Source organism: Melospiza melodia, chromosome 4, assembly GCF_035770615.1.
Source record: "Melospiza melodia melodia isolate bMelMel2 chromosome 4, bMelMel2.pri, whole genome shotgun sequence".
NCBI lineage: Eukaryota > Metazoa > Chordata > Aves > Passeriformes > Passerellidae > Melospiza > Melospiza melodia.
The window spans coordinates 93,368,933-93,394,979 of record NC_086197.1 but is presented as its reverse complement, the minus strand read 5'-3'; positions in this window follow the sequence as shown (position 1 = coordinate 93,394,979).

The window sequence follows — 26,047 nt, the reverse complement described above, 5'->3', positions numbered from 1 at the left end:
TACATAGCGCTACCCTGAAATACACACCTTGGCACTCAGCTTGCCGCTAAGTGAACTCCTGGATGGATTGGCTTTTCCTCCCGTGCAGAGGGGGAAACTGAGGGAGTTCTTGTGTTAAAGTACCATTGGCTGCATGGCAGAATGGGCAGGAACACATTTGTTGTTTACAGCAGGATGAAGTATTCCCACTGTGAATGTCAGCAAAGGTTTGAGTAACTAAGGTTTGCCTTGTGATACAATTTACTAACCTGCTCTAAAGCTTGTGAATTAGAACCTCTAAATTCTGTTCCCACCTCTACCACCCTTTGAAGCTTTACAATGGGCCCGGTCATGTAATTTGAGTGACCCTCATTTGAAACAACAAGTAAACTGTGAAAATTGATGTTACTCACCTTTGTGGAATGTTGTGCACTTCAACTTTTCCTGCACTTTAAGTAAGTAATGATCACTCCAGAATATTAATTCTAAGCATGTCATTGTTGCTGAGGGGTAAAGGGTATAGCTATCCCCCTTTTCAGAACAAAATTATTGCAGGCTTTACTGAATTTACCATCAGTTTGCAATTGATTAAGTCAGTGTGTAATTGCTTTTGTTCCATGTTGAACAAGGTCCTCTCAGCTTTTAATCCTCCAAGTGCCTTCAGTGTCACTGCCTCTCACACACATGACTATTTCACTTATGCTGTACCATTGCTTAAACAAAGCATTTTTAAACCCATTTATAGCAATATTGAGTACATTTTGCATTGGCTTCACTTTATATCTTTCAATTTTTGCAGTTTGAAGTATCTTGCCTAAGTAATGTACAATACACACAGCAAGAACTGTATTTGCATGCCTCTATGAATGCTCTGGAGAGAATATAAAGTACACTGCCAGAGATTCACATTTCAAGGGTTATAACATACAGTATTCAGTGTTACTGCCCAGTAATTTACTCCAGACAGGCAGGAGGATATTAGACAGTTATACATGGCTTACCTGCCTATAGAGCTCATATACACAGCTCATGAAATCATAGTTGGATAAAATAAACAATTGTGCAAATTAATAAATAACAGTTACAAACAAGGAATGCCTATAGCAGACTCAAAACACCCCTGACTATTCCTGTGTTTATATTTATTTATGTTGCTGTTTATGATAGCCCTATTTCTAGTTATGTAGTCTTTGAAAACAAAATACAAAATGGTCTTTGCAAAATATTGAAGCAACATGATGAAAAATAATTCATTAAGGTGAAGCATCTCAGGATTTTTCTAAGGGTGCAACATAATATTTAATATTCAGCCACATGCTGCAATTTCAAGTGTACAGTTAACTTTCCATCTTTCCATTGTACTACTGACTTGTTTCACGGAAAGATGCACAATATTCTAATTATTGTCAAGTACAAAACTTACTGACATAAGTGAGAGCCTTCCAACTGATTTCTATTGCTGCTGGATCTGGCCCATCTGTGACTGGATTAATTTCCAAGATGTAAAAAACAAACAAACAAACAAACAAACAAACAAAAAACAAAAAAAACCCCAAAAAAACTCAACCTTTCTTTTGATAGAGATAACTAGAATTACATCTTGAGACTGGGAACAGTCTACAGGGTGTCTCCCACAGGAGCTGGAGTGTATTATCTATCCCCTGTAGGCTGCAGGTGCTGCCCACTCTGAAAAAAATCTGATCAATATCCCGTCTGTTTCTACAGCATGAAAATCCAGATGCTCGTAACATTTTAAAACTCACTTGTAGCAGTCTTCCTTTTTCTTTGAAGTTTGTTTCTAAGTCTTTGTGAGGTTATATTTCTAAATTAGGTTACCAGAGGATGAAAATTAAAATGGATCAGAGTGGAGAAACAGACTAGCAGTTCTGATCTAATGAACATATGTCTCTGAAAGAAAACTAAGTGCTATATTAAACATCTAGCAAATATAAATTTTTTATTTTATATTTTTTAACGATAATTTAATTATAACTTCTACCTATGGATCTTTAAAACAGAAACATATTGGAATATGATTATTCAGTCAGGCTATACTGTAGGTAGCAGTGAAATTGATAACATATGATGGGATATAAAATGGTAAATTATGATTTTGAAATATTTCCTCAGTCTATTATGATGTTTTAGTAACACATGCACACATTGGCAGAAACTTGATAATTACAGATTTAAGTAACTAAAATTCTGAAGTAAATCTCAGATTCAAAATCAGGGAGGTGAAAGAAGGGGCCAGTGGGGTATCCTGACACATGCTTGTTTTACATATATTGTTTTATTGTGGCAGACTGGTTGTTATCACAGTGATCACAAACAAAATGGAAAACATTTTTACACTGGAATAGCAGATGGATCTAAATCACAGGTTATGCCTGGGTGGTGGCCAACATGAGCAGAGCAATAGTTTCTAGCATTGGTATGACAAAAAATGAAAACAAAAAGGGTCTAGAAGGTAGAAAATTTTGTTTTTGAGATTTCTACAGATAGAGAACAGGAGAGGCTGTTTGTTAGTCTCTCATAAATTGAAAGTTACTGCATAAGCCTCAGAATACTTGCAATATTTTTACTAAGAAATATGCTGAAGGAATAAAACGTTATCAGAGCTAAAATAGGGGTCAGGGCAGGCCCTGTCATTGGGAGCAATGAGAGAAGCGATAACAGGAGCAGAGCAACTTAAATTGAGTGTCCTATCTGCAAAGGTTTGACAATCCCAAAGTGTGAGCGAGCTATTATCATGGGAAGGGGAAGGAACCAGCTGTCTCAGCAGCTGCCTCAGCAGAAGACTCCAAAATGGCATTAGCTATGCATGAGAAATAGGTAATATATACAACTCACTTGTGGCTTTGTTAGGGCTTTTTTTTCTTTAAGCTGCTGATATGGAACATACATAATCTATCACACATCCAAAATGTATTATATCTTTCAGGACAATGAGCTATGACTGAGGAGTAACAGTTTTTATTTCTTGTTCACATCAATTATATATAAGAATTGCCAGTAAGGATAAAATTCAGAGTAAAACCACTCCAAAAACTTGCCTTTACCTTGGACCAATTGCTGCAAGGGAAAAGGGCACAACTAGTTTAATTTGACAGTATGTTTTATGCATGTATATGGTTATAGAATGGCATAATTATTTCTCTCAAGTAGGCATTTTCTTCGCTTTTCTTATATTTTATTTTCCTTATTTTTAAGGGTTAAAAAAATAAATCTATGAAATTACGTTGCTCAAAGCAGTTTTCCATATACTTGACTATTCTTGCAATATTATCCAAGCTAGTTGTTGTTGAACGATACTCCCCAGTCTCTTGTTCTTGTGGGTGACCCTGAGAGACACATTTTGGTGTAGATCCATCCATTTATATCGAGGCAACAGGCTTCTCTCTCCGCAGTCTTGACCTTTGATTTTCTTTGATTTTCAAATATTTCAACTTGCTTGCTTTTCAGCCATATCTCACACTAAGCAAAAGGCTAAGAAATAAAATTGCATCCTTCTACCTGCTGAGTGACAGTGTGGTATGGTGTGGTGTAAATAGTTTAAACACCATACATAGTGGGTAATGTACCACAAATATTAGAAAATATGGAAAAGGCCCTAAGGGTCTTATGTTTTCAGTGTTGCTACTATCTGAATTCACTGTAAAAAGTAAAATCCAGATCACAGAAAGTATTACAGCTGTCCTACAATAGGAGATATCCTTTGAAATTACTCCTTACTTCAATGCTGCATCAGAGGTATGATGAGATGAGGCAGATGATCTATGCCTGAATGCACTATTTTTCAGATGAAACACAAACTTAACAAATAGACTAAAAAAGGGGTTTCCTAAGACAGACTATATGCAGTAAATTGAGCTTCATTTTCTCCATGAAAATTGTTCACAAGCCTGTTTTAACTTTCTCAAAATTAAAGGGAATGTCTTTTATTCTCATTTTAACATGTTGAATAATACTGTCAGATTTTTCTAAGATATTTCTAAAAAAACCCAAAAGATGAGAAATGTATTTTATGAATGGATTCTGGTTGTCTTCAGTGTAAAGGTAGTGCTTAACTGCAATGGAAGATGATTTCTGATAAATGAACATCATAGTTCTGGCAATTGTATTCAAAGATATCAGATGATTCAGGGCACATCTCTGCTAAGTGCTATTTATTTTGAAAATTTTCCTTATATATTTTTTCCTAGTCAGTGACACTCAGGGCTCTACTACTTGCCTAGAAAAAAATTAAACAGCCCAAAACACGTTCAAAATTTTTACCTTTTGTTTTATATTTTTCAGGTCATACTTTTAATCTTTGTGTCCAACCCATGAACTTGGCCCCTACTCTTAGTGTTTCTTTAGTTTGCATTTCCCATATCCACCTTTCAGTCATGTTCTACCTCTGTCTTTTACTGCCTCCTCTTCTTTTTTTCTGCATTAGGTGTATTCATTCAGCATTTGTTATCAGTCACTCACATAATTTTGCTTAATTCTCTTAAGCAAAAAACAAACAAACAAACAAAAAACAAACAAGCAAACAAAGAAAACACAAAAGAAAACAAAATAAGAGAAAGAAAAATAAAAGATGTCCTAGCATTCAGTCTGGCAAATTAGGTAATTAAATTACTGCAGTGCTGCTAAGCATGGCTATTTTATAATCTCACTAGTTCCATCAATTTGGCACATACTATGTGTGTTCTTTATCTAGGAAATATCATTTTTACATTATAGTGTTAACATAATTTTCCTCTCATCTAACAGTTACACTTATTGCTTTAAAGGAATTAAACCAAGTATGGATTACAAAAGCTGAAACTACAGTTGCACCTAAAATTAGTACTTATACATTAGAAGGTGCTGCCTTGATGGGTGATTCGAGAATATCTTCCTGCAGTGAAATTTAACAAAGGTTTGCTTGAGCTCAAACTGGAAAAGTGTAATATTTCAATGGCCTGGAAGATAACATTTAATATTGATAGTGTTAAAACTCAATATGATTCTCTAATTCAATACAGATGATTGCAACAAGTCACTCAGTGCCTGAGTAACACAATTAACATTTTGCTTGTTTGCTAAAAATCTTCATAATTGCTTCACTTATTCATCTTGGGCTGATGAATATTGAAATATTTACTGGTTTAAAATTGAACTTTCAGTCATTTTTATTAACAACCAAGTGAATCACAAATATGCCTTTCATTTTGTATACCAGAGTGAGAAGTTAAGCCATAGAATTCTCAGTAAGAATGTTCATTTCTTTAAATATGCATTAACTAATGAAGAGTCACATACACTGCTTTTGTAGCATATGACACAAAGAGGAAAATATTTAAGTCTATCATTTAGAAAATCATAAAGATTCAGACCCCCTAGATGCCACCTGTATTGGGATTTACATGGACTAGAAGCACCAGAAAGATAAAAGGTACACTTTCACATTTAGTGGTACACAGTGAAAGGGGCTGATATTCTCATTTTGAGACATGATTCTGTTTCTCCTCCCCAGAGGTGCAACCATTGGATGGGACAAGCCTTAGGTGTGGTTCCAGATGTTAAGATTTTTCCAGACTGGGTTCCTGGAGGAGGAAACAAGATCCAGAGCCCCCTCAACCCAAGGGGGCGACCCATTTCACAAAGACACACTGATGGTACTTCCTTCTTCAGGTGTCTGCAAACAGATAATCTGAGAAAAGACCTCAGAGTAATTCTGAATTTTGAAGGAAGTGTTGGACTATAAAGGATTTTTTCAGATACTCTGCATCTAAAAGAGGATAGCCGACATCTGTTACCACGTTGGAGTGTTTTTTGCAATTTTCTAATTATAACAGAGTCAGTATTCTGCTGAAATCTCCTTACTGAGAACCTTAAACTCAAAAATCAGATTATATATATAAAAAAATAGATATAAGCATTGATTCACTCTACACAAACCGCGGTCAGAACAGAAATCCATATTGAATAAATTTTATGCCCAGATTAATCCTACTGAGATGAGACACTATTCTGCACATCTAATATAGGCTACCTGAATCTGAGTTTTATTTTTAATTAAACGTTTGTTTTCAATGTATCTTACTAATGTCCTTAAAAAAATCAATGTGTAAATTTGTGTGCTACATAAAAATAGGATTTTAATCTCATTTCAAAGGCCTTCCATATAAATTGAGTCCAAATATGTGTGTTTTTAAGGTATTGTGGGAATATGGGAGAAGATACTAAGTTCCTGCCAGCAATAGTACATGTTACAGTAGAAGAGAGAAGTGAAGATAAATTTCCTTCAACAAGCCTGTGGATACAGAAATAATAAGGAATATTACCCTATCTGAATTACCCAAACAGTTTTAAATTGCCTGATTTGAAGTTTGTGCAGAAGCCAAGTTTCACATCTTATGTACTCCTGCAAGCAGTGCAATGTGGTTTTTTAATGATCAAAGGTGCTTGATTTCAATTTGATGACTTACTTAAAGTATGTCATGCCCCAACATCATTGTAGGTCAGAGATGCAACATGAGTGCACAAAGGCTTCAACTACTAAATTGCTCATGCTATATCCTCATCATTTAAATCTTTCCAGAAATACACCAGTCTAAGAAATATTAACAGATTACATGACTTTGATAAATTAAATAAGAATTCACACTACCTAGTCCATTCCATACAGTGGTACATTCAGACACCAACCACAAATAGAAAAAAAATATATGTGTAGATATATATATATATATATTTGTATTTATGTATGCCTACATATGTATGCTTATGTAACAGGAGCTTGCCTCCACTGTAAAACTATGTTTTCATGAGTCAAGCCCAATGCATGAGTCAAGCCCAATTTTTGTTTGCTTAAAAGTAGCTGGTTTAAAAAAAAAAAAAAAAAAAAAAAAAAAAAAAAAAAACCAAAAAAAACAAAACCCTTCTTAGTAGTATCCTAGTGGCATAAGCCCATGTTTGGGAGGGTTTCTATCAAGTGCACTGTGTTAAATAATTTCAGGACATGACAGTCCAAAAGTAAGAATGGAAGGGAGGAATTCTGTGCTAGGGATGCTCCAATTCAGTCAGGAAAGCAACCACATTTAGCAGGAGAAACTATTCAGGCTTCCTCGGGAAGCCACAAACCTTTCTGAATGCAAAATTTTTTCACGGGTGGTGTCCACTGCAAAAGGAAATGCAGAATTCTACAGAATGTAATAGTTGTCATACAGTGATCAGAACATAAAACCAGTAACAATTTGGGATATCTGTGTAAATGTGCTGCTAATGGGGTGTCATGAGGTACCTGCCCCATGATGATTCACTGCCATTAAAACCTAATATAAACATGACTAAATCAAGAGGCAGCAAGTACTCATATGTTAAGATGAGAAATAAGGACTTGGGAAATAAACCCAAGCAGTACAAACCAGAAATCTGACACTGGTTACCAGGCATCAGCCTGAAACCAGTTCTAGGAGTTACGTCTCAAGGATATTCCTGGGATGGAAATATGAAGATAGTAAATGCAGCAATAGAAGAACTGCCACTGCCATCAATGCAGTATCTATATCTGGAATGAATATAGCAGTGCAAAGCCTGATAAGCAGATTGTGCATTTAAAATTCAGGTATTAACAGTAGAAAAAATGTCTGGAGAGTTCATTTGGTAGAATTCCAAAGCAGAGATCTTTGCTCTCTGTAGCGCTTTTGCATGTTCAAGTAGCTTTTGTGTTGCACAGCTCTTAAATTGAAGCACAGTCATAGTTCTATTGAACAAAGATATACTTCAGCCCAAAGGAAAACACCTGTAAGTGCTGAAAGAACAGTTTAGTGTAATGAAAAGGTGGATTGAATGAGGTACCACAAATAAATGAAGATTAGTCAGCTGGTTTCCCCACCCTGAGAATATGTCAAAGGTGTAAGGATGTACGAAAGGGGACTGAGATTAAATAAATTAATGAACTATTTTCCAATAGCTAAACATTGGAATAGTTTACCTAGGAAAGTTGCTGAACTGCTGTTACTGAGGGTTATAAGGCTGGACTCGAACAATGTTCTTTGGAACAGCCTTGCCAAAGTCAGACTAGATGACATACCAAAATATCTACCAGGTGTTTTCTATTTGTATTAAATACAGACCTGGATAAACTATAACTCTGCACAGGACATGTACACTTATTAAGTCTGTGTTGAAGATGCAGGATGGATGCATTTCAATGAATTCTTTTATTATCTTGGGTCACAGGTAAGGACCATATTACTGCAATGGGCAAATCTGTGTTTAGAAGATCTTCATCTGCCCCTGAAAATGTAGGTGTTGGGCTGAGAATCTCTTTGTGATCAGCAAAACTTCAAGTAACAGCACCAAAGAATAGATTACACCACAGAAAACAACAGTACCTGGCAACAAAGGTTTCCTTTGTCATTCTCAGTGGGGCTACTCAACACAGAGAAATAGAAATGAGGAGGGCCATGAGCACACACACAACCATTTTATAACCTAGAAATAAGAATACCTCCTTGTATTATTATGAATTATTGAGTATGGAATTACCTAGAAAAAGTTTAGAAATCATAATATCATCTAATAAAACGTGGTTAAAAGACCAAAACAATAAAAACTTTTTTCTTTCCTTAGCTGTAAAACCATCTAAAAACTACAGAATAAAATGCTTTTCCTACAAGTTTCTGCTAACTCTTGTTATTTTTATACAACTAATGTTAAGATGATTGTGATAACTCCAAACATTTTTAAAGAATATTAAATTATTAATATATATTCATAATATTTGGAATGTACTAACAAATAAAATTAACAGGTTTTTCTTCTAAGGATGATCCAATTGTTGTTTCCTTTATAAAGTTTGAGTTCTAGAAAATATCCTAAAGGACTGGGAAAAGCATAGATGATTAAAGATCTTCTTGAGAGCATGAAATAAAAAAAAAAGGAGAATAAGTATTTTCAGAAAAAAAATGGAAAAAAGGTACTGCAACAATATAGTTGAGACTTTTTGTTGTTTTACAAGCTTTATATAACACTATATTAAACTATTAGAAAAAGGCACTTAAAATTCTATTCCTGTTACCATAAAAACAGAAGACCAGTGGAACATTCCCCATTTTGTACTCTGAGTTTCTTGTATTATTGCAAATATTCACCATCTACCTTTGCAGTAGTGCTGGAGGTTCCCCCATTGCCACACATCCATGGAGTTTTTTTTTTTTTCTTCTGCAAATAGGACCAATAATACCAATTTCCTTCATTAATTCTATGAAGCATCGTGACTGTAAGTCAATTACCATGTGCTTAGCTGTATTGATTCATTGTTTTACTGTCATAGAAGCTGTAGTGGTTAAATATTAATTTTGATCTCTCTTAAAATGAAGGCCACTGGGGTATATCTAAGTTCATGATGTAAATTGAATCACTATAGCAAATTATTTTAAATGCTTCAGATAAAGTACATTAGACTTGTAGAAATTTATTGATCAGTATTCATAATTCAGAGGAGTAGACTTTAGAAAGCTAATGAAGAGTTTCTTACCTTTACGTTGCATGGATTTACTAAAGCCTAACAGAGATTGAATATTCCTAACTTCCAGCAATTTACTCAAGGAACTTTAGTATTCCCATTAAGCAACACATTATGACAAATATCAAAAGGGTATTAATATTTTCAAGTGCTTCAACAGAGGAGATATTATGAGAAATAAAGCCATTTTGAAATGCAGTGGAGTAAACAGAGCTCAAATTTAAAAAGACTGAAGAAAGGAGTTAGCAGTAGTAAACTTAGAGAAGTGGCAATGGCAATATCACAGTCTCCAATTTCCTGAAAGAAACATTCTGTAGAATAAAGGAGAGATTTCAGTAAAGCATCAGTGAATTTCTGTGACTTTGATTCATTTTTCAGAGTTGCACATAAGGGTACAGGCATTATATTATATATTAGTCCATATTCTATATTCTATATTATATATCTATTTCCATTACAGGCCTCTGTTTTAAAGGAAGCATAACAAAATAAACAAAATTGTGGGGCTCTGCACAAAACTATCATATCAAACTGTCATAGCTCATCAAAAAGGAATTAATCTTATCATTTTTTTAATATTACATTTTCACTATAATTCAAGATGAATGTGTTAATTATTATTTTTAAGTTTATGACTAATTGTCAGTGCATTCTGGTTTCCAGTAAGGAAACATCTTGAAATAAATTTGATAGTGGGATAAGTTGAGCATCCATTGTTTGGAAGTCAGCCCTTACAGGAATGCTGATACCAAGAACCTGAGATTAAATAAACTCTAAATAGTTCATCCAGCATTTTTTTTTACAGATGGCACATTTGCCAATGCAAAGATGTGAAGCATACATTTATTTATCAGTGCATAACCCCACAGAAAAGATACAGCAATGAAATTACTAAGCATTAAGAGCAGGCTGTGACTGCATTGGTTACTTTTGTATCAGCAGCCTGAACTCAAGTAGTGCAGCAAGGCTGAGAAGGAGAATATAAGATTATTAGGTTCATTGGATGAAAGATATATTATTCAAAAGAATAATTTTGTTGATTTATCATCTTTTACAGAAAGATTTATCATCTTTTATTCAGTTGAGTTCTTGTTCAGTTTCAGTTTAGATGTAGTGTAATATAGTATAGAATAATATAGTCTAATAGAGTAATAAATTAGCCTTCTGAATCAATGGAGTCAGATGCATCATTCTTCCCAGACTTTGGGGTCACCCTGCTTTTCCAATGGCACCCCTGCGTGGGGCTTGTGGCCGTGTCAGCAGTAGCCACGTGCCCTCCTCTGCTGACACGCCATTAGCCAAGGGATCCTGAGGGGATCCCGGGCAGGAAGGTTGTGCTGGGGCCTCCTCCATGTCTTTCTTCACTCCATTCCTCCACAAGGGTCCATGGCTTTGCTGGAGACCTTGCTAACCAAAATTTTGGTCTTGATCTCAGAGATGTTCTCTACATAAGGCAAGGACAAAGATATTTAGGTCTGAATGTCCAGCTTCCTTTGGATCCTGGTCTCTCTCACACGGAGAAGGCCGAGGTTCCTATGCAACACACAGAAAGAACAACTTAGACTTTTAACATGGGTTGTTAAATCACTCAACTACAGAGGAAAACTGTCACTCTTGTCTTCATCTCAGTACAAATTTATATTTCTATATAGGGATCAGTCTTGAGATTAAACATTTACTTAGTTATTAGATTAATAGGTCAAATCCGTGCTGGACCACACTGGGAGAAGAGTCCTATCATTGTTGGAATGCAATTGCTCTCTCTTATGTACACCTATTTTTCTTCCCCCCAGTTCTTCCATTTACAAAGTCATTTTTAACAGACATGGTATCCTCAAGGCTTTCCACCTACTCTATGGTCACACACTTAGGCTGTTCCCATGGACTGGAGAGATTAGTGGGAAAAACTTCCATAGCTGATGCCTTTGTTCCCCATCTTCTCCCAGAAAACAAAAAAGACCTGTTGGCTTTTATTGCCATGGTCCTGGGAAACCTGTATTTGATCTTAGCTGCAACACAACAAACAAACATCCACAATAATCTTCCAATGTGCTCTGGTTGCAACAATGCAACACTTTTCTGTGATTTATCATTTCGAACTATTGTTAATCAAGACTACTCTATGTAGTAGGCATTAAATGAGACCCTAGTGAAACCTCTGTAGAATTCAGTTTTATGAACCATCTGTGAGTGAAGAAGAAGCAGGACAGAAATTCATTACTTACCCAGTCAGGTTAGTGCTTGACCTAGAGGGAAGAGCTTGGGGATATTTTCAGTAGTCTCTGAAATTTCAGTTCCCGTATTTTTGACTTAAATTTAGGCAAAATATTAATATATTAATATATTTTACCTGAGCCTCCTTTGGAGAAATGAAACCTAAGCTTCAAGAATTTTAAATCACACATAATTATAATACTGATTTGGAAAGGATGAAAATATAAAGCCTGACACACATCTATCACATTTTATGTAACCAAGCTCACAGACTCTTTGTATTAGTACATAATGAGAAAAAGTAGATGATATATGGCAAGATGTCCTTTTATTTTTCATTTTATGTATACTTTAAATATTTCCTGAGTACATTAATCTAATTGTGCAACAGAAACTCAGAATCCTCTTCTAGTTCATTATTTTGGGTACTTATTAAGAGAATAAAATTGATAAATACAGCATTTTCTGAGCTAGCAGAAAAGTCAAGATCTGATTTCTGTGAAAAATAGATTAAAAAAAAATTTTAAAAACCCCTTTATTTGCTTTCCAACTGGTGTACCATAACCAGCTTGTCTTTTTCCAAATGTAAAAATGAAAATTTATGAAATTTTTTACTTTCAAGGTTATCAGCCTTCTTTAAAGTGCAATCAAGTTATAAAATACACTGAGTGGTATGTTAATATTATTAAAAGAAATAAATGCAGCATAAACACCCTCTGCATCAGAATTCTACCACTGTACATCAAAGGATATCCTGAAGTTTTAAGGCTGTAGAGTATCTAAGTTGCACAAACCACGTTAGCACACTTTGTCCCCATGTTGCATTCCTCTGATATTCTGGCTGAGTTTCTGTTTCTAAAATGCCTTCCAGATGCCATCATTGCTATTGCAGATCCAATCCAAGTTTAGAATACCTAAACTGGACCAAAAAAAAAAAAAAAGCTGTAGAATCAATTCTTCAGAAACTGCAGTAACCATTTGGGAGCAAGGTTTAAAACTGTTTTATATTTAAACTTACTGAAATATAAAATCCAAGAAGCAAAAGACCTGCTTTATAATGATTTAACTCTGTTTTATGATGATTTGATATGTGTTTATATTATTTTATGATTATATATTCCCCCTCACCAAAAAGCAGAGATTTTATAATTTGGACTTATTCAAACAATAGCAGTAAATAAAGTTTAAAAGCATATTTCCTTACAATGTAAATTCAATAAGAAATCAGAGATTAGTATTTGTTTCCCTAGATGATAAAATAAATGCAGTACTGTTCAGACACAATGTTGTTTTCAGTCCTACAAACTGCATTTACAACTGAGCTTTACCAACATGTCAGGTTGATAATGCAGCCACATATCACAGTGGTGTTGTCAGATGACAATGAGAATGATGCTGACTCTTGGAAACAAATTAATAACCCCAGATTTATTTATTCTCAGATGAACTAAAAGCAAAGAAATCAATATGTTATAATACCAGACTTATCAAAGGAACAATAGAAACACTTGATATGTATTCTCCTGTGAAATTATCCCTCAATATTTGTATATATTTACTAAGGATATATTTCTTGTAAAAAATAGTAATATTTTTTGTGAATAGGTATTGCTCAAAACTTGTCTTTTACATAATAATGCAGAATAAAATGTATTTGAAAATATGCTCTATTGTACTGATAAGGAAAATTTCTGTAGCAAAGTGCTGTGTAAAAGAAGGAGAACTGTTTCCTACAATTTATTGTAGAGTTACATTTTAAGGCATAGGAGTTTGGATGAATTATTCCTTCTATTTCATTATGGCAATACGACATAGTTATTCTTCCTCTTTGTGATCATAATGGTTACATGAGATGTTACATCCCCTTTTATTGAGCAGATAGGAAATAACTGCTTTCTGTCCTCACAGTAAAAGCCTGCAGACCACACAAATTCAAGTCACACAGTATAAACAAGCAGGATCTGCACGGAAATCTTAATATTTGAGCTGCTGTAAGTAAAGCAATGGATCAGATGGCGCCACTTAGTATTTTACATCAGGCCAGGCAAACAAAGGGAGATACATGGTTTCAGTGCTCTTTTTTTGTCAAAGGAAGATTAGAGCCACAAGAGCTGCAGAAAAAGCAAACTGATGATGCCCATTGGTTTGTTTAATCAAAGTACTTGACATGTTTAGTGTAGAAAGGGAGAGAAGCCCAACCTTTAGCTGCAGTTTGATCCACCTAAGCATGGGCAATCATCTATCCAGGGCAATGTCCTCCTGGTCTCATTCATGCCTGTGATGACACTCCATAAGGCTCTCTGTGACCCAGTGACCCAGCTGTGGCCTTCCAGTACCTGAGGGGAGCCTACAAAAGGGTGGAGAGGAACATTTTACAAAAGCATGTGGTGAGAGAACAAGGGGGGATGGCTTCAAACTGAAAGAATGTAAATTTAGATGAGATGTTAGGAAGAAATCCTTTGTGGTGAGCATGGCGAGGCGCTGGAGGAGGTTGCCCAGAGAGGTCGTGGCTGTGCTGTCCCTGGATGTGCTCAATCCAGGCTGGATGGAGTTCTGAGGAACCTGGTTCAATTTATGGCGTTCCTGCCCATGGCAGGGGGATTGGAACTAGATGGCCTTGAAGATCCCTTCCAACCCAAATCTTACTATTATTCTGTTAAATATATTCACACGTATTTAATTATTAAGTACATTAAAATCCATAGATTAAATGTACACAGTTTTGCCAATTTCCTCACATCTAATTTTTAACAAGACAAAGAACATAACGAAAATTATCTAATCAACACTACTACTATTATTTTTATGTGGCTACCCATGTTTTTCTGTTCATATTGGGCATATAAATCTCTACAGCAGCACTTCTGTTGGGCAAATGCAAGGGGAGATCTCTTACACTCAAAGCCGCAGCTGATTTTATTGCACACAGCACAAGCAGTGTCCACGTAGACATGTGAGCACGATGTGACTGAAGGACTGACACTGCCAGTTTGAAGCACAGACCTTCTTGAAGAGTTTAACACATTGTCATTTTGGATCAGTGCTTCAAAGGACTCAAAGGATTCAAGGCTCTTACACTGTCATTGCTCTCTTTGCTTTCATGAGTTCCCTGCTCTGAGCAAACAGCTTTTTCTTGAGCCCTATAATTTTATTTTTTAAAGGGCTTGAGTGTTCATTTTGAAGGACAATGGACAATCACAGAAATGTGCTTAAATTTAGAGATAAAATATTTTCAAAAAGACAGTGTTTATTATAACATGAAAATTAGTGGTTTAAAGTTATGTCCTACAGCTCATGTACATCCATCCAGCTTCAGGGTAACAGTTCCTGCTTTTAATATGTTTTTTTATAATAAGAACCCACTTCATACATTTCTGCAATAGTACTTCATACTATTTCTAAAAGTCTTGTATGGAGCCCACTTCATACATTTCTGTAATAGTACTTCATGCTATTTCTAAAAGTCTTGTATGGAGGCTGTATCATATGTGATCTGTAACTTAAAAGGATAAAGTTAAATCTTTAATGTCTCAGCTAAGTATTAGCAATAGACTACACCTGTGATTCTCCTATTCTATATAATTGATTATAATTTTTTAATAAACACTATCAAGAGAAAATATTTTTTTGGAAACAAGATAGCAAAAATAAAAACTGTTTAGGCTGTTTAGGCATGAGAACAGTGTTTTACCTGATTTCACTGTATCTGATGAAAAGGTGGTGACTCCTACCCAGGTTTAAGATGAGGAAAGAGGGGTTAATCAAAAATTAAAAGATACATCCTGACTTCTTCAGTTAGGCTTCCCTGTTAGACAGGGGAAAGGATGAAAATACATGCCTGAATAAAGCTGCAAGACAAATTTACATACTTTGGTCAGACTCAGATTTCTTCTAGGACAGTATAGGAGCAAGGACTTGCTGCAGCTATTGCACCCCAGCCAGAATGACATTTATCTTTTTGGTAACTTTTCACTGTGAAACACCCAGAGAAAACCTTGTAGAGTGAATATGAAATCTAGGTACAAATCATGCATTACCTTTTCCATCTCTAGCTCTCTCTAGACCTAGTAATATTGGTATTGATGTTTAGGACCAACAAAAATGTAGTATTTCTTTGGTTTAGCCTTACATTTGCTCTGGGTGAGCTCTGAATAACCAACAAACTGATTTTGTTTCTCTGGCTGTGGTCAATCTGAAAGCTGAGTTGAAGGGAGCCCTCAACACAAGTTTATGGACTAGTTTAAGACCTAATTGCTAACAGCAGACTTTGAGATCATTTTCTTTGACTTTCATTACCCTTAACCTTCACAATGTATAAAAAGCAACAGATATTTCATCAGGCAGTATATGTCAGTATAATAAGTGGTATATTCAACCAGAATAAAGTCTTTAAAAACACAGACCCACTGCACCAAGACAAAATAAGACAAAATAACTTTTTCATAATGGATTAGGAAAATGAGCAGTCTTTAGGAAGATGAAGATATTATACTAAAGCTCATAAAGGGGAACAAAAGAGTTTGCAGCAAGAAAACTTGCGTGCACTTTACTTCTCTAATGAAATGATTTTCAGATTATAAAATGTGAAGAAATAAACAACAAAGCCAAACAACAAAAAACCAAAAAGCAAAGTGCGTGACTTTCATCATTCTGCTCTCTGCAGAAGCTGCTTTTTATTGTCAGATTTAATAGAAAACTTGTGTTTCACCCAACACTAAGCTCTACTAAACAGCCTTCTATCCTTAGCTCACCCTTCAAAATCTGACCTCCTTGGACTAGGGTTCTCATACAGGCCTCTTGTCATCTTGTCATAATATGAAGCTTATATTTCCTGGCATAGAGTAAGAAAATTCTAAATACTTCATTTTCCACATTAAATGAGTCATTTGTTAACACTTGAAAGCAGTGTCTGGAATTCTTTTGCCATTTTGAATTTGCCAGCACTTGCTGACTTTATTATCTTTTGAAGGTAAATATAACCCCTCTTTCCATTTCTTAAACTTCTAGTGGAAAGCTTTGAATAGGCTTGCTTGCATTTCTGTTGTTACTGGTCAGCACTGAAATGCAAAGCTTGGATTTCATGGGTGCTGAGCTCCAACACTCGTCACAGATGCTGAAGTCTATCTGGTTTTGAAAAAATATCCGGAAAAACAGCCTACCAAATGATTGGATCTAACTGTAGGCACCTATCTTCAAAGTACAACCAAGGACAATTAAAACTCCACATTTAAGTTATATATAAATAAAATTAGAGAGACAGGGAAAATTAAGATATCAATTACAATGTTATAGCCCAGGGGCATGAAAATTAGGAAAGTAACTTTTAGACTGAGATATAAACTGCAACCAAACACATGTCTCTGTGAAAGTGACTCATGTACAAAGCCTGGATTTAGTGAATAGTGACAGTGAAGGGCTTGCTGACAACTTTCTGTGATCTAATTATTCCATGATGTTCTTATGTGCATGTTATATAATGTGATTAGAATGGGAAGGGGAAGAGAAAGTGGTTTTGCATTTATTTTGATTGAATTTTTTCAGGTAATGGTGCTTCTGCCCATAAATGAACTTATTCTAATCTTATGCCATGTCTACGATGTAATATCATGATACAAACTACCTTTATTATGCATCTACTGTAACTTCATTCTGCAAATGAATAAATCCTACTTGAAGCTCTCCTTTTCAACAGGGTTTGGGATCTGACCAGAGGATGCCTGTTGGGATGCTGCCACCTCACATTTTTTATATTCTATTTCATACACACACAGAGCCACATGAGCAGGGTCTCTCCCCAGAGTTACAGAGAGAACATGTGCACTGTATCTGTTCAGAATAATGACAGAGGAGCAAGTTCAAACCAGCAAACATCATACCTAAATTTGTGATCTTATCTGTATGCTGAATATAGTAACATGTAAATATTATTTCTTGAGCACAGTGAAAGCTACTCAGTATTAAAACTCTTGAGGTCTCTTCACTCCATTATTAATGAACCTAAAAAATGCCCAAGCCTTTATTTGGTAATTGAAGCTTTCATTTTTTCTATATGAGATAGAATAAAATAATATGAATATTTTTCCATATATTCAGAGATTTACAGAAGCTTTATTAACTGAGCTGAATAAAATTAAAGGAATTATTTCTCAATAGTGATGACTATTAAAGACGATAATGAAAACTAACTAGTTTATGGTTATTCTTCAGAGTGAGTAAATCTAATTACTTCTGCTTTTTAGCTTTTAATGTAACAATAACAGCATTTTTTCCATATCAAAACCTGAATGGTAGTTCAGAGACCATTTATAAGAGTGTGGGTTAGGGTCACTGCAACACCTTCCTTTCATCTGTGAGAGGACTGTTATTCTGGCTAAAGGTGGATTTCTTATGGGGTTGAGAAAATACATCTTTTGGAAACTGCTGGTGAGCAAAGCAAAATGTGGGAATGAACAACATGCAGAAAAATTCTAAATGGGTGTTTATGCTCTTCGATTCAAGGACCAATAAAGCTAATACAAAGTTTTCACTTTCATTCCCATGTAACACATGAAAGGCAAATGAATCATAGTGATGTCCCTTCACCTTAGAAACTTCTGTGGAAAAAAATTAAAAATACACTTTAACATTGCCCTTCTTCAATTCTTTCAAATTCAATGCAACACAAGATAGTTTCAGAATTAAATATAGATATCAAAATTTAGAGGAGAAACTTTAATATGAAGGTCCCAGAAAATCTACGCTAAATTAGCTTATCAGCTGAACGTTTTGCTGAGTATTTTTAAAGGTGTATTTAAAAAGTGAATTACGTCCTGCTTCCTATAAAATCACATGTACTGTCCTCCTGTATTTATACCTTCTCCTAATGGATGCTCTAGTATAAAACTGCTAGTTCAAATGGCAATAGCTCTGAAAGCAATCAGCCTGGAAGTAGTTCATAAAAAGCTGGAAGTGTGGAAATATTCTAAGGAAGCTGGAGAATAGAAAACCACAAGCAATAAATGCATTCTTTCTACTTCACTAGATTCTACTTCCTCTCTGTTAGAGTTCTGGATTCATAACAAAGCTAATGTAAAAAGGGGAAAGTAAAAAAAAAAAAAACAGTTGCCTTTCAAAGGACCAATAATATACACTGAAGACATTTGTCAAAATGTATAGGCACTGGCAATCTAATTTTTTTCTTTTTTAACTTCTTTTTTATTCTGAAATATGGGATGAATCAAGGATATAAATCAGAGAAAAATATAATTCCTTATATTATTTGTGAGACACATACATCACTTACCATAGTAAGGCACTGGAGCATGATTTGTTAGATATTTGGAAAAAAATGGTGGATAATCAGATTGAAAGACAAGTCCTCTTCTCTTCTCTTCTCTTCTCTTCTCTTCTCTTCTCTTCTCTTCTCTTCTCTTCTCTTCTCTTCTCTTCTCTTCTCTTCTCTTCTCTTCTCTTCTCTTCTCTTCTCTTCTCTTTCCTATTCCCTTTCACTTTCCTTTTTTTTTTTTCTTCTCAATTTTATCTAAAAGGAAAGCAAGCAAAATAAAGACATACTTGAGGTTATTCTTTGGACTGATCCTGTTAAGAGATTCATTTTATACTATTCAATTTAGTAGAATCCCAGGCAAGGACATGATTGGGTTTAAGATCAACTTCTAGTAATATCAGTTATTTTTCCCTTGATCATATCTTCCTTTGGCTGGAAAAGGCATTTGAGAAATAAAGATTGAGTAAAAAAAAAAAAAAAGAAAAATAAAAATAGAAAGCAAAAAACACCTCTTTGTCATCTTAGAATACCGTTGAAATAGAATCAATTTTATTTAATAGACCACAACTTCCACAATTTTTCTCTTTACCTCTCTTCTACAGTTGAGGAACAGAAAATAGTGCTCCAATGCAAAAGATCAACAATATTGGGGGAAATAGAAGCTTGCTGTCATGTGCTTGATTTCATAAGCATTTATGCTTTTACACAAACACATTTTAGAAATGTTCTTGGTCATATAATGAGGTGTTCTATAAAAATAGCCTTAGTGTGTCACAATCTTTGAGATGAAGGATTTAAAAGCCTGAGTTGAGCAAGGACAGAGGGCAGGTCATAGGTGTCCTGTATAATTTTGTTCGTTTCAGACTATTCTAAAGCTCTGTATTTAAAAGAAGGCAATGCTCAATTTATTTGTGACTTGGAACAATTTTCTTTGCCCAAAAAGCCAGGGAGCAGTTTACCCTTTCCTGCATAAAAGGTGCTATAAGAAATGATTTCTCAGGCAAGAGATCAAACACTGTGCTGCCCCAAGTACGCTACAGATCATAGCTCTGGCAGACCAAGGTTACTTTAGATAAACATCCCAGCCTAAAATGAGATTTTTTTTCCTGTCTTGCAAGTGTTTTATTTACTGCTGGAACAGTTGTTATTGGAAAAAAGTGTGACTGAGGCCAGATCATTAATCATTAAAGACAGCTCTTTTACAATCAAAGTTATAGCACAGTTTATTTAAGAAAAAAAAAAAAAAAAAAAACTAAAAAGCAGCATGTTCAAATCAAGTCCATTTCTGGGCAGGCTTATTCTATTTATACCACTTTGTGCATTGCCAGAAGCATCAGGACCAGGACCAAACTCAGACCATTTTGTAGTCCTTTGCCATATTCGTAGTTCTTTGTCATTATCTTTAAGTGCTTTCTGTGAAAGGTAAAGGGAAGGCAAAGGGCAAAACTCAGAAGCATTTCTGTCATGTAGCCCATCCACAGCTTAATTCTTGCTGCAAACACCCTTCCCTGCAGCACCCTGAGTCTGCTCTCAGTTATATTGCATGACATGCCTGTGGGCTGTCACCAGGCCAGGAGCAAACTCCAGAAAAAGGAAGACCACTTTTCTGTGTGGAAACTACAAATCTGAAGAGGTTTATCCCACCAAAGCCATATCATTGTGAAGATGAATAACCAACCCGATCAATATGCCCATAATTTACTGTTTGCCAGGAACACAAGAGCTGCAAAGACGGTACCAAGCCAATTCGGGGAGGAAAGGAAGAGGGAATTCCTCATCTAAGCATCCAGGGTCAAGAAGATCTTTGGCTTAGTGCTTGTCACATTTGTTCATGTGCTCAGAGCGCAAAAAAGAAATGTCAGAGTTTCAAGATGTGGGAAAATATGTGTGACATATCCCTGTGGTTGTGAGACTTTTTGCCAGAGCACCAGCTTAGGACCATGTCAAGGACAATTGCAATCAGCTCTTGGAATGTTTCCACAAATCAGTCAGAATCCTACCCAGACATGGTCACTTCCCAGAGCTATCAAAGAACCTCTTAGAATCTTGTCACCAATGTAAAGCAAGGAGAAAATATGGAGCATCAATAAGTTTGATTTGGCATCATCTTATCTTGAGACAATTAAAAAAGAGATTCCAAGGCAGAACTGGACAGAACTTTTGAGCATTGACTACATAGGAGGAGACAAGGGAAGATAGAGTCTCAAATTTAAGTCTAGCACTCTTACCCTCACTCAGGGTTTTTGCATAGGTTCATTGCATAGTCATGGCAAAGCCACTGACTTGAGTCTTGAGGCAAAGGAACACTTCCAGCTTTTCAGGATCCTGATGAGAATGAGGTTGACATGTGAGAACTTTAAAACATGGAAAATCTGTGGCAACTTTCACAAAAAAAGAGGATTTCATGTGAAAGCAGGAGGAACAGGTGGAACAACATGCCAAGGAACTGCACCAATTCATCCAACTTGCTTAAATTTTTGTGCTAGGAGCATGAGAAGCTAAAAAATTTGTCAAAATCATAAATTTTAGGAAGTAGCAATTCATCTGTCAGTATTAGTGGAAAGTGCAAGGGCATTAACCAGTGCATTTCCTAGTTGATCTGTCATGACAGAGACCAAGGACCACAGATAACATTACATAAAATTTTAAGTTATCTGGAGGTCATATGTACAGTTTTAAAATTACCCTTGGCTGTCTAAGTTAAAGATGCACTTTCACTACCTCAGCAGAAGATTTTCACTAAATATAGAGCCAGAAAAAAGTTAACTCGAGCTCAGAGGTTATCATACATGTTCCTACTGCAAGTATGAATTTTGCTGACAAACATCTAATTTGCTGCTCTCTAATACTTATTTTTACATTTTTCAAATCTGTGTATTTAGGAATTTGCTGAAATATATTTCCTCACCTACTTCATAGGCCCCTTTATATTCTCAGCACCAGATTTTGGCTATTTTGCCTTTAATGATATCACAGAAATAACCAGTTTACCATTACTGCTAGGGAGTGGAACTGGAAAAATATTTTGATTTCAAGAGAACATTTGATTAACTAACATGGATACAGCATATACAACATTGACATTGATTCATGTTTTCTTTATGAGAAACTACTAACTAAATTTCAGTCTTTCCTAGATGATAGTTCTCTCTTCTTGGATATATACTACTTTGTTCTGGCAAACAATGTATTTATTTAATGCATATTTTCTGTGAAACCATATTATTGGACTCAATCCCTCCAAGATGGAGTATAAGTCTGCTGTTCTTTTGGTCTATGTTCATTCAGCATTCCAAGTCAGTAGTTAAAAAATATTCCTGTATAGACCTCAGGGCACTGGAACATAAAAGCCTTGTAAGTTCATTGAGATTTGGCTCTCAGGGAGGAAATGTAAATACAGCTAATATTTGGAAAAACTGGTTGTTGGCCTATATAAATCATGTGCAAAAATTGAAGGTCCCAAACTTTTCTGAGCATGAGGAGCAATGGGAGCATGGAGAACCTCCAGTGTCTCTGAATAATGCTGAGCTATCAAGGTTCTATCACTCCTTAATAACCTTATAGAAGATTATGCTGTTATAAAACCATAACTTTAACTATTCTGAAAGACATGGGCTTAAATACAGCTGTGCAATATTACTTTCTTTGTAAATTTGTTTATTCACCCATGAAAAAATTTACCTAAGGATTTATCTCACAGGAAGAATTGGCACTTACTTGAACTGCTTCAAGCATATTTATGGGAATGACCTGTAGATTTACCCACTTCTTGAAATTTCTATCTCTACTAGTTGGAAAGGATTTTGATTAAGCTTTGCTGAGTACTGAATAATGTCAGTGTACAGAAAAGTTCTGCCAAGCCCTTTTCCCTTTATTGGTCCAATCCAAAAATTGTAAAAATAAGTAATTAACTCGCTTGTTTGACTCTCTTTAGATTTGATTCTTGTAAAACTTAAACAACAGTAATTAACCATATTTTGCACATGTGGTGAGCATACATAGCAGATTTTACTGTTGTGAAACATTCATCTAATAAGTGAAGTAAAGCAATCACGGATACGCTTTTCTTTTAATAAAATAATTTTTTAAAGAAAGACAAAGGCAGACCCTAGTTTACAAATTTCCAGAGATGCTTTGGAGGTTATTCTAATCAAAGATTATACGGATAATATCTCCATACATCTCAGCACAAAGGCTCTATTTCAAGTCTGCAAGCTGATAAAAGAATTGTATTTATTTCTCTTGCCATAAAGACTTTAGGACTGAAATTCATAACTTCTTCATCTAATTTTTTGAATATTTTCCTATCATTTGCACTCCTGCAAAAGCATAGCTAGCAGCAGGAAAAAAGCTCCCGCAATTAATGAATGTTAAGAAATACTTAGTTAAATTCTCAGGATTTACTAAAGGATTGAGAACAAATGTGTATTTTAACAGAATATCAGACAAACTGTAACATCAAACGCTCTGGAGATTAATATGCAATAATTCCTTGATGACCAGAGTCTTACTGTCTGTGACACAGATGTAATTAAAGGCATAGACACATCTGGATTAGTTTAATCTTTTCTCAGTTATAAGAGGGAATAAAGAAGACAACTAAGTTCATTTTTTGTTGTTAATGAACATCTGGGGTTCCTGATCATTCTAACTGTAAATAATATCTGATCCAAAATATTTCACATTCTGCATATTAGAATAATATATCCAAAGATCTAAGAGAATAACTGAAGGGCAGTAGCAATAAAACACAGTGACACTTAGAAAGAATTCACTGTTAAACAAGAAATGAGCCTGGCTTCCTGACCCGTTCAAGATTAATGTAGTCAAAGAGCATTTATGATAACAGTGACACTGACAAGACTGGTTAAAAATTGTTCACCCAGGAGATTTGTACTGTTTCTTAGTAGAAATCTGAGGTTTTGATAATTTTCCCTATAAATACTAAAGTTTATTTTCTTTTTTTTTCTTTTTGATCTTCAGAGAAAAGCTAAACTTTTCTACTGAAATAAACGTCAATTAGCTGTAATAATATTCTGAATTGTATGAATATTTGGAAGATTAACAAATTTATGCTCCTGAATGATTGGGATGATCAATGATTTGCTGCTAGAATGTTTTTAAATGTAAAACTATTTAGAACTGGTTCTCTTCATGTTTTCTGCCATATATCTCCATACAAACAGTATCTTGGCCACTTCAACATCTCAGTGCAGAGCTCCAAGATTCCCTCTGCCTACTAAGGGTTTATTCCCTTCATTAAGAATTACTGAAGTTTTGGTATCTTCTTTATTTCCCTAAGATATCTTCTTGAGCACAGCCATAAACTTACTGCTGTTAGTTTTGAACTTGTCATGTCCTATCTTCCTTGACAACAGTTCAAAGGATATTTAAGATTTTCCAGTTTGTGGCATATGCATGCCTTGCTTGTGGCTAAGACATACTCCATACATATTTTGCCACTGTTTGGTAGGAAAACTTCAGTGAAGGAAAATATTGTGACCTAGTATTATGACCTAGGTATAGTGGTTTTATTTAAAAATTTATGTTGAAAGAAGGCTTTTGGCTTGGGGTTCTTGTTTAGTTGTTTCTGGGTTTTTTTGGTTTTTTTGGGGGGGGGGGGGAGATTAGCAGAAAAAAGGGCTCATGAATGTTTTTACTTCATGGGAGGGAAAAAAGGAAAAACATGGAAATAGGCACAAGCTGCAGTAAGAGAAATTCTGGCCAGATACTAGGAAAATTTCACAATGAAGCTGCTCAAACATGGGAACAGGTTGCCCAAAGCATCTGTGAAAATTTATACCCTTATGGAAATAACATAACTCAAACTCCATTTGGATAGAACCCTGAGTCAGCTGAGCTGACTCTGAAGCTGGCACCGCTTTGAGTGGGAGAAGTGGGTTTGGACCAGATGACCCAAGAAATAAGATCCAAGATTTACTTCCTTTTGGGTATCGACCTAATTTCCTTACAGCTGCCAAGGGGAGGGAAGTTGCCAGTGGCCAGCACTGTAGAATCTGCCCCTTTTCCACTAGTGCCTGTCCCCTTGCATCCCCAGGGAGAACACAAATCCAAGTGTGATCCCAGCCTGGGCGCCACAGCCACCAGGGCTGGAAGGACCTGTGGTCAATGGGCAACAGCAGCATGGAGCAGACAATCCATGGGGGTTGGAGGTTTTTGGAAGTTTGTCCACGTTTTTGTTGCCTCAGTCTTGGCGAAGGGGAATACCAGCTTTGTGTGGCACCAATTGTGATAACGCCCATAATTTTTCCTTTCTTTGTCTTTGCCTTTACGGCCATGCAGAGATGGGTTGCGAGGATGAGTACATTTTTGTGCGTAAATCACCCACTCTTTTGGATACTTTATTGTTAATACCGTTGCTGTTACTGTTCTTTGTTTATCCCATGGCTGATCGTTTTCAGGGAATTATCTCAACCAATAGCCTTTGCCTTTGTCCCTTTCTCACCAGAGGGGGTGGCAGGAGAGAAAGGTCTTGTTTGCAGTTGAATTCTCAACTGGTTTTAAGCAAAAATATTAATGATTCAGTTAAATTTATCTTTAAGGCCAAGTTGGATGGACTTCTTAGCAGTCTCAGCAGTGAAAAATGTCCCTGACCAAGGCAAAGAGGTTGGAACTATGTGATATTTAAAACCCCTTCCAACATGGGCAATTCTATGACCCTATGATATTTAATTGTGTCATTAATCAAATCCTTTTACTACAAGTAAGTGCCATTACAATAATAGTTTTTAATTTGCTAAAAGAATTAAAGTTCTTTCTTTTTTTCTCTTTGAGCATTCACCTCCTCTATAGAGCACTGAAATAAGGTTTGAACATGATCTTAACCATAGCAAAGCCCAGACTAGGTAATTTTTATGAAATGAATAACAGAATTTACAAACTATGTCAATAAACATGAACCCTTTTCTGAGGGTAAATTACAAAGAAAATGGGACAAACACCTTTATATTATATTATTTTGCTGTTCAACTTTTTAAAATTGTTGATATCATGTTCTCATGCAGGTGGAAAAGTCACAAATATAACATGTACAATTATAACAAAAAAGTATGTCATAAACACAT